The sequence below is a fragment of the Micropterus dolomieu genome, linkage group LG01 (assembly GCF_021292245.1).
Source record: "Micropterus dolomieu isolate WLL.071019.BEF.003 ecotype Adirondacks linkage group LG01, ASM2129224v1, whole genome shotgun sequence".
NCBI classification, from domain to species: Eukaryota; Metazoa; Chordata; class Actinopteri; order Centrarchiformes; family Centrarchidae; genus Micropterus; species Micropterus dolomieu.
Genome location: NC_060150.1, coordinates 8,779,341 through 8,787,146, shown reverse-complemented (window position 1 = coordinate 8,787,146; position 7,806 = coordinate 8,779,341). Strand labels below are relative to the sequence as shown.

General features: G+C 40.5%; 1 long non-coding RNA gene across 2 annotated transcripts; it reads left to right on the top strand.

Moving 5' to 3' along the window:
* Nucleotides 1-223: 223 nt before the first annotated feature.
* Nucleotides 224-2,644, top strand: LOC123978130. 2 transcript variants are annotated; one of them, XR_006826879.1, is made up of 2 exons: nt 224-1,009; nt 2,415-2,644. It is a non-coding gene; the product is annotated as an uncharacterized LOC123978130 (long non-coding RNA). The 2 variants fall into 2 exon arrangements; XR_006826880.1 differs by having other exon boundaries at nt 224-1,141.
* Nucleotides 2,645-7,806: the final 5,162 nt, after the last annotated feature.

Below are 7,806 nucleotides of genomic sequence, written 5' to 3'. Positions count from 1 at the left end.
AAATCATCCAAAGTGGAGAAGAGCTGGCATGTTAGGTGCTAGGCCTGCTCAATAGCACCCTCAGGTGGCTTGCTAACACTATGCAGACCCCAGAATCAGAATCAGAATCTTATTATGATATCATCACAACTGTTTTGTGTTGTGGCATGTTGCCCAGCTACACCACAGTGGAAAACAAATTGCATGTTGCATGCAAGTTTTTGTTCAGTCTCCCACTTGGAAATACATTTAGCATCTACTTATAGCCTTATGCTGACACAAAGGTACAACATGCTGTATCGAATTAGCATGAAATTGCAGCTTAGAGAAGTTGTGCTCGCAGCTAAGTAGTAGATCTCTAAGAGAAAGAAATCACAAATTACATCTGTAAAAGTTTCTTCCTGTGTTCTGGGACTGCTTAAAGCGTGGATGCGCACAATTAAAAGAAGTTGTTTTTGCAAGATGGACAAAAGGTTTTTTCTTTTTAAAGAAATCCTTTAGAGAGTGGTGAATTTAAAAAGCAAGACTCCTTTGAGAGAGAAAAGTGGGTGTGTGTCGGGGGAAGGCGCTCTCTTTGGGAGACGGACCAATCTGAAAAAACGACTTTTGCTGAAAGAGACACTGAAGAGAAAGAGAGAACTTAGAATGGAGAGGACACAAAGTATGTTGAAAAGCTGGAGACAGTGTGACTGTATTTGGCCATCTTCAGACAGTTAGCAGGAGGACTCCTCCTGACCGACTCTGCGTGGATTGACACCGCCTTTTGTGTCGCTGTGAAGCATTGTGGGAGTGTGGACAACTTGGGACTCTACTCACGTTCTCAGAGCCACTACAGAGGGATCTGACTGACTGCCAGACACGCACGCACACATTCACGCACGCACAGAGACAGGTTAGTCCTGACTTGTGTTGGATGCTGGATTGGCCCTGCCATTGTGTGGTGGGGGAAACCATGTGGGACTGCAAAAGACTTGGAACGCAGCTCTCACATGCAACATGCACACTAATCCAGAGCAGCAGAAATGATGGCGTGAGTGTTTATACAGGTGCCAGACAGCAAATGAACAGCATTAATTTTAGAGGAATTAAGAGGCAGCCGCTGAGGCACTGGGAACCATTACAGCCGGCTCCCAGAACAAGTCTTCCAGAACATTATAGCCAGGTCTGTTATTTCTCCATCAATCTGAGGCCACTGCCTGGAACAGACTCTATAGGCTGTGTGGTTAATCTTTGCTCCATACGCCAACAGAAGTGCACAGTATGTGCTTTTTGCATAAGCTGTGGTTCGTTTTATCATAATCAAATTAAATTAGATCCTTGTATTTTCTTCTGTATTTTAATTTGGCTAATTATGTGCTTGTGGGTTTGCAGAACTCGGGGTAGCCATATATTGTTCACAATATGTCGGCATAGTTTTTAATGTGATTTTAAAAAATGCACTGTGTGATAATGGCAATGTTCCAACTTGTTAATATAATGATGTCATACCTGCAAAAACAAGCATGTGGAAGTGGTCTGGTTAGGAAAGATCAGCCATGTGTAAGAAGTGCATGAAGACTGGAACAACAAAAAGGGGCAGTACAGAAGCACCAGGTTGAGTATGAGGAGAGCAAAAACTTCTGCGAGGAGCGCTCAGCAGTTATTGTAAGTTAAAGCATATCATTATTGCAGATTTACGCTGAAATATTGAGATATTATTTTAAGTTTTTAAGCTGAACTGTCACTAACAGTTGAAGCACCCTAACAGATAATGTGACATCATGTCAATATAAACAAAACTGCTTTGGAGTTGATGAATGGGGGACTTTACGATATGTGAAAAAATAAAGACAACAAGTCATTTCAAGTACAAACTACAAAGACCGAAATGCATTGCATCCACTAGATTTTTTTAGGTGCTCAAGTCACACTGAGTTGTCTTTATTGACTGAAGGACTATTTGATTTTGTATGGAGGCACAAAATATGGGAGGAGGGAAGGTGAATACATACATACCCGCTCCACCGGAGTTATCGCTGCGGGCAGATTGAGAGAATTTTGTAGGATGGTTAACTCCTGAGAACCGTTATCAGACACACACTCTTTGTAGGATCAAATAAAATCACTTGGTCCAAACAATATTCATATAATATGATTCTTTCAAAACATAATTTGAAACTACTTTCTCGTCAGTGTCTGTAAATGGTGAATTTAAATGATTTTATGTCAAAAGTTAGAACAAATCTTATGAATTTGTGGATATACTGTAATAGAAGATTCATTCAGTTGCTCAGGATCTTTTATGGCTCATCTTGGTACAAAACCTGCCAGACCCATCTAAATGTAATTCTCATACGATCTTCAACTTATGGTCTACTGTTTATATGCACCAGATAAACATTTAAGTCATGGTTTAGTTCACAGTCCTTTACTTGCTTTTCATCCTCTCTTTTCAGTCAGAGCCGATGTAATCACCTCCGCCACTTGAATCATGGCCAAGCTGATGACAATTGGTATGTCTCGTCAGTGTTAAATACACAACCCCAACAGGCCATCATGCATACAAAGCTGATGATTCATCTCAAGTAGGAACATGGCCTGTTTTCTCTCTCTCTAAGGTGTGTTTTGACGGAAGCCCCCGTCTCTAATAAACACTTTTAAAAAATAAAACTTTTAACCAACAGAAGTTCACCTTCGTTCTCTCTCTCTCTCTCTCTCTCTCTGGGGACTGGGAAAAAAAAGCCCTTATGGGAAATGTATGAAATCACAAACTGCAATTACAAGTAGAGGAGGCAGGTTGAGGGAAAATGGGCACGGCGCAAACTGTATTACTACTCCTCATAATGAAACACCTCCAGGGGCCCCCCTGATGATGGATACTGTGTATTACGGTGTGAAAGTCCAGGGGTTGACTTTTCCTTTAGGGGTCAGTGTGTTGGAACGTTTCCTAATACAATTACCTGTTCTGTTTGTGGTACAATATTACATACTGGGGCCTCTGTTATTATGCTGGGCAACTTCAATAACTTCACATTCATCCAGATACCTTAATGTTTAAACATGGGATGGTTGGTAGCCTCTGCGAGGGTTACTGATACCGTGAGCTTTTAATTAATTGTAATTGCACTAATTGCCTCTCATGAACTGTTATCATACATTCAACTAAATTATTACATAAATGAATGGAAAAGAGCATAAATGAACAAATAGAACTTCATGAAGTAGACAGTGTTATGTAATTCTGTTATATGTACTGTGTATCTGTTACAATGCTATGATAAATACTTATTGCCTATTTACAATGAATGCCATGTGTTCAGCAGGGAACATGGTGGCTATAGGCTACATTAGTGACTTTTCATGAATTCAGTCAATTCATGAAGTGGGCTTTCTTTAAAATTTGCAAAACAAGAAATATTTGCCCTCAAGTGTTTCTTGTTAGTGCCGTCAAAATAAAGGATTCAGAATGAGGGCTCAATAATTATTATAGCGGGGCCGTTTCAAATTTACATTTTGAATTAAATGGTTTAAGGGTGCTTTGACCCTCAGCCCAGCTGCACATACACACTCACACTCGCAAGTAAGCCCTGTGGAGAAGTAACTCGCAGTGCTGAAGGGGAGTGTGAAAGAAACTCCTCTTCGATATATAAAAATTTAATCAGCACCTTGAAATATTTTTTTTATATATGGGTTTTTGGAAGTGTCGCTGTACATGTGTTGGATTTGAACCGTATTTCAGCTGTTTATTATGATACAAGCGTAAATTTGCTGATACCCCTAAAGGCTAGGAAAATTCTCAAGTGACAGAAAAGGATTCAAATTGACAATCGACAGCTTTAGACAAACACCATGTGCCTGTGCCTCCATGCCAGCAGCCACAAATCACTGACTCAATGTGAGACTGGGGTTGCTAGAACAGAACAAACATGCTTAATTGATTTAGTCCTGTTTTATACCACTTTTCAGTCAAAAATACTCTAATAAATATATTGTATTGTGCAAATTGTACACATTGTAAACAGTTCTCATTTGATGTTTTCTGGAGGATGAACAGCACATAAACAGTGCAACACAAATAATTAGTAAGTAGTTTTTAAATTGGCATCAAGTCAGACAGTCTGAAAAACACCTAATTGTTTATGATTAAACTGATTTTAGCACATACTTGCTTGGTTGCATCTGTTTACTCATACCAAAACAAGGTGTAACCCAGACAAGAATATTAATTTTCCCACTTTACTGTTATTATAGGGAAAAAAAAGATAACCTAACCTAAAAAGGCACCTCACACACGGAAGTCTTGTTCATTAATCAAGCTTATTATGGCGGGCGCACATATAAATCATTAATGTGCAGACAAAGCTGACATCAATAAAATCTAACGGCCTTAATGAGTGAGGGGAGAAAAAAAATGAGATATGAGCAGATGTTCAAAATGAAAACCTCATCAACAATGGTTACGTAAAAATGTCCTTTTAGGAGTAAGACACTGGGTGGTGCTGTTGAACTTAAGAAAGAGAGGGAGGGAGGGAGGGAGGAAGCATGTGAGATGCAGCAAAAGTGTATGTGTGAAATGCAGAGGGAGATGGAGGAGAGATACAGTGGAGGGGGGAGAGAGACACAGAGGCAAAGAGGGGGAGCTAAAGAAGTGAAGGAAGAAAGAGCTGCATGGAGGTGGAGGGAAGCAGGGAGATCACTTCCTTAGTTTGAGAAACTGGCAGTGAGAGAGGGGTTAAAGATAGGGAAGGGGGTAGTGAGTGGAGGGTAAATGTGGTATAAACATCATATCAGTCTTCCCGCTGTGTTAATTACGTCCATTATTACCCCGCTAGTTTCTGGGTCAGATGAATTTTTTATTCGTGACAACATCCTTGGAGGAGAGATAACAGAAAATTACAGCAAAAACCATAGACCTCATTGAGGAGGGCCGAACCCTGTTTATGGGTAATTGTGAAAAGCAATATACCGCTCTGCGAAAACGTGTTTACCAGTTGAGCCCCCCCCCCCCAAGGGCCATGCCAGGGACTGATACAGCCAGCGAGACACGCAGCGAGGATCATTTGTTATGGTTTCCTAGCCCTCCACTCTTTGACTATAATGCTTACATACAGCGTGCTTAGAGGCAAATGAAATTGTACTCTGCACATTATGACAGTGCCATGGATTGCATTTAATTACACCAGAGGAAAATGATACTATCACTTTCAAGCAGTTGGCTGCTCAGCCCGTCACTGTGTTTGTGCATGCACGTCTCCAAAGTACCTGAGCGCGTGCATGCTTGTGTCTACGTGCAAATCCCCCAGCACAGCAGAGTCAATCTGTGTGTTCTGCCTTTCGATGAGCGGATGTCTGAACGCTAACAGCTTGTCAGCAGCATGTACAGGTTTGCAGACGGAACAGACCACCAAGCGATGTTCTGCTAGGTGACAACAACCTCTGGGAGAATGATGTAACTCAGAAAAGGGGGGGATGGGACGACAACAGTGCACGTGCAGATGAACACAACACACATAACTACACGCAGCCAGATAGAAGTCGCAGCACACTGGGGTGTAGATTGTGTAACAGATCAGCTTGTTGTCAAATTGGTGAGGCTTGCTTTGAGGCAGTTTCTTAAAGCCAGACAGGAATGATGCAGCAAATCTGTAATGACTGCAACACACAACTCACAAGCGTGAATCATTTATTTATGGCCGCATAAATCAAGCAACGCGGCGAGATAAACATGGAGGACGATTTTGTGAGATCTGTCAGTTACATGGTGGTACAAATAAAAACACAAAATCACAGATAACAAAGGCAGTCGGGAAACTGCCAGCAATAGCTGACACCAGCCCGTTCTCTGTTGCTAACTGAGCCGCTCTCCTCTGTGACACACTCATCATTTGAAGGCTCCTCACCTGGCCTCCACTGAAGCATATTAAAACATGCAGTCGGCATCTGTAAAATGGTCTGTGTAGGATGGAAATAGCAATTACCTGAAGCACTAAAAGGTCCTTTTTTTAGCTGGGAAACTCAACTCAAAGTCATTTTCAGGTATCTCCTGGTTTAAATGAGAAAGTTCATGCAGTATATGTCTCACTGAAACCAATCCAAATATCACAAGTTTTCAACATTCAGTCTGATAACTTTGCACTCCTTATCACCATTCACTTCATCCCTTAAGAGGCAAATGTATAGTACTTACTTACTTAGTGTTGGGAGATATGACGGTATATACCGTGCAACAGTGGAAATTAGTCTACCGGTAGAGATTTGGCTATACTGTTTCCACCGCGGGAGCAGATCCCTTAGTGTCTCTGCTGCATATTCGGATATATCTGGATTCTCATGTGATACCACAACTCTCTCACGTTATTATTAGTACTGCAGCCTAAAGAGTGTGTTCAGACTGAAATATAAGAAACACTCAGTGATGTCTTTGACGTCTGAATCCTTTACTCTGCTCAACGTTAGCTTTGTCGACTCATTATTAACAGTATTAGCAGTATAATCCTGAATCAACATAAGTAATCACTATATTTCCATTAAAAACATTTGAATATACAGTAGAATAACATTACATGTATCATATTCACAACAACTCATAATCCAAAAAGTTGGTAACTATGGCACTAAAAGGGGGTGATGTTGACAATACAACCTTTTATAACATTTCAAATCCACCATATACAGGCCACCAAGGTCAGTTTCTTCCGTTGCTAGCTTTCTGGAGGGAAGCCACCTTTTAAAAGGTCTGGTTCTGCAAACTGCTGAGCCCCTTGCATTTTTTAGTCGGCATTCTTCAACCGAGAGATTGCTCAATCAGGTTGAGTTTAATAAGACAACATTTTCAGCAAGATTTCACATCTCAAAATGTGCTCAGAAAACCATTACACGGTTAACAACTTGCTGGCTGGCTTTATAGTCTGCAGCAAGACAGTTACTGTACTGCACTGCGATGTGTCAGGATGTTTTCTGAGGCAGAAGTGGGCCCTCTTTAGCCTCCTCGGGAAGTGGAGATTTTCTTATACAGAAAGGAGGTGTTACAGGTCCTCAGAGATGTGAGGAACTTAAAAATGGAGACCCCCTCCACCTCTATGTTATTCATGTAGATTTAAATATGTCTATAGACTTTTAGACCCAAACTCCACAGGCTCTTTGGTCTTGCAGATTCTGTTTGCAAGGCTGTTATCAGAGAGCCACTCTGCAAGGCACTTAACCTTAACATGTTTTTTTGAAACACTGCTGAACCTCTTGTAGACAAGATCTGGAAGAGGGGCAATCTTTTTCTTTCTTTCGTTTACATTCAGTTCATTGCAAGACACCGTTTTGTATTTACATGTGATGTAAGAAGTTATGGTCTTAGCTATTTCTATGATAGCATATTAGTGGTTACCGTTAAACATATTGGTAAAGATAAAGCCACTACGGAAATGTGGCTACGTGATTCAATCTGTGTGTTTAGATTTAGACTTAAAAACAGCACAATCTGAATTTAAGGCCATCAAAGCCATTTATCTTTTTAATCTACACAGCTAACTGAGACATCTTTCATTTAAAGGTATTTTATTTGAAAAACCTTGAGGCACAAAATAGCCAATGTCACAATGTGATAGCAGCAATGGAAACAATCTACAGTAATGGAAATGTACAGAAATGCAGATAATTACACCGCCCGCATAAATGTACAGATCATAGAAAGAATTCAAGTTCACAGTTGTTGATTTATGTATACAATATACCAGTGCTATAGCTATAATGAAGTGATGAACTTGCAGGTTATATGGTGGGAGGAATTGGCTGGATTGGCTTCAAAATGAGTTTTCAAACTACTCAACTACATCTATTCAGGCAAATACATTTATA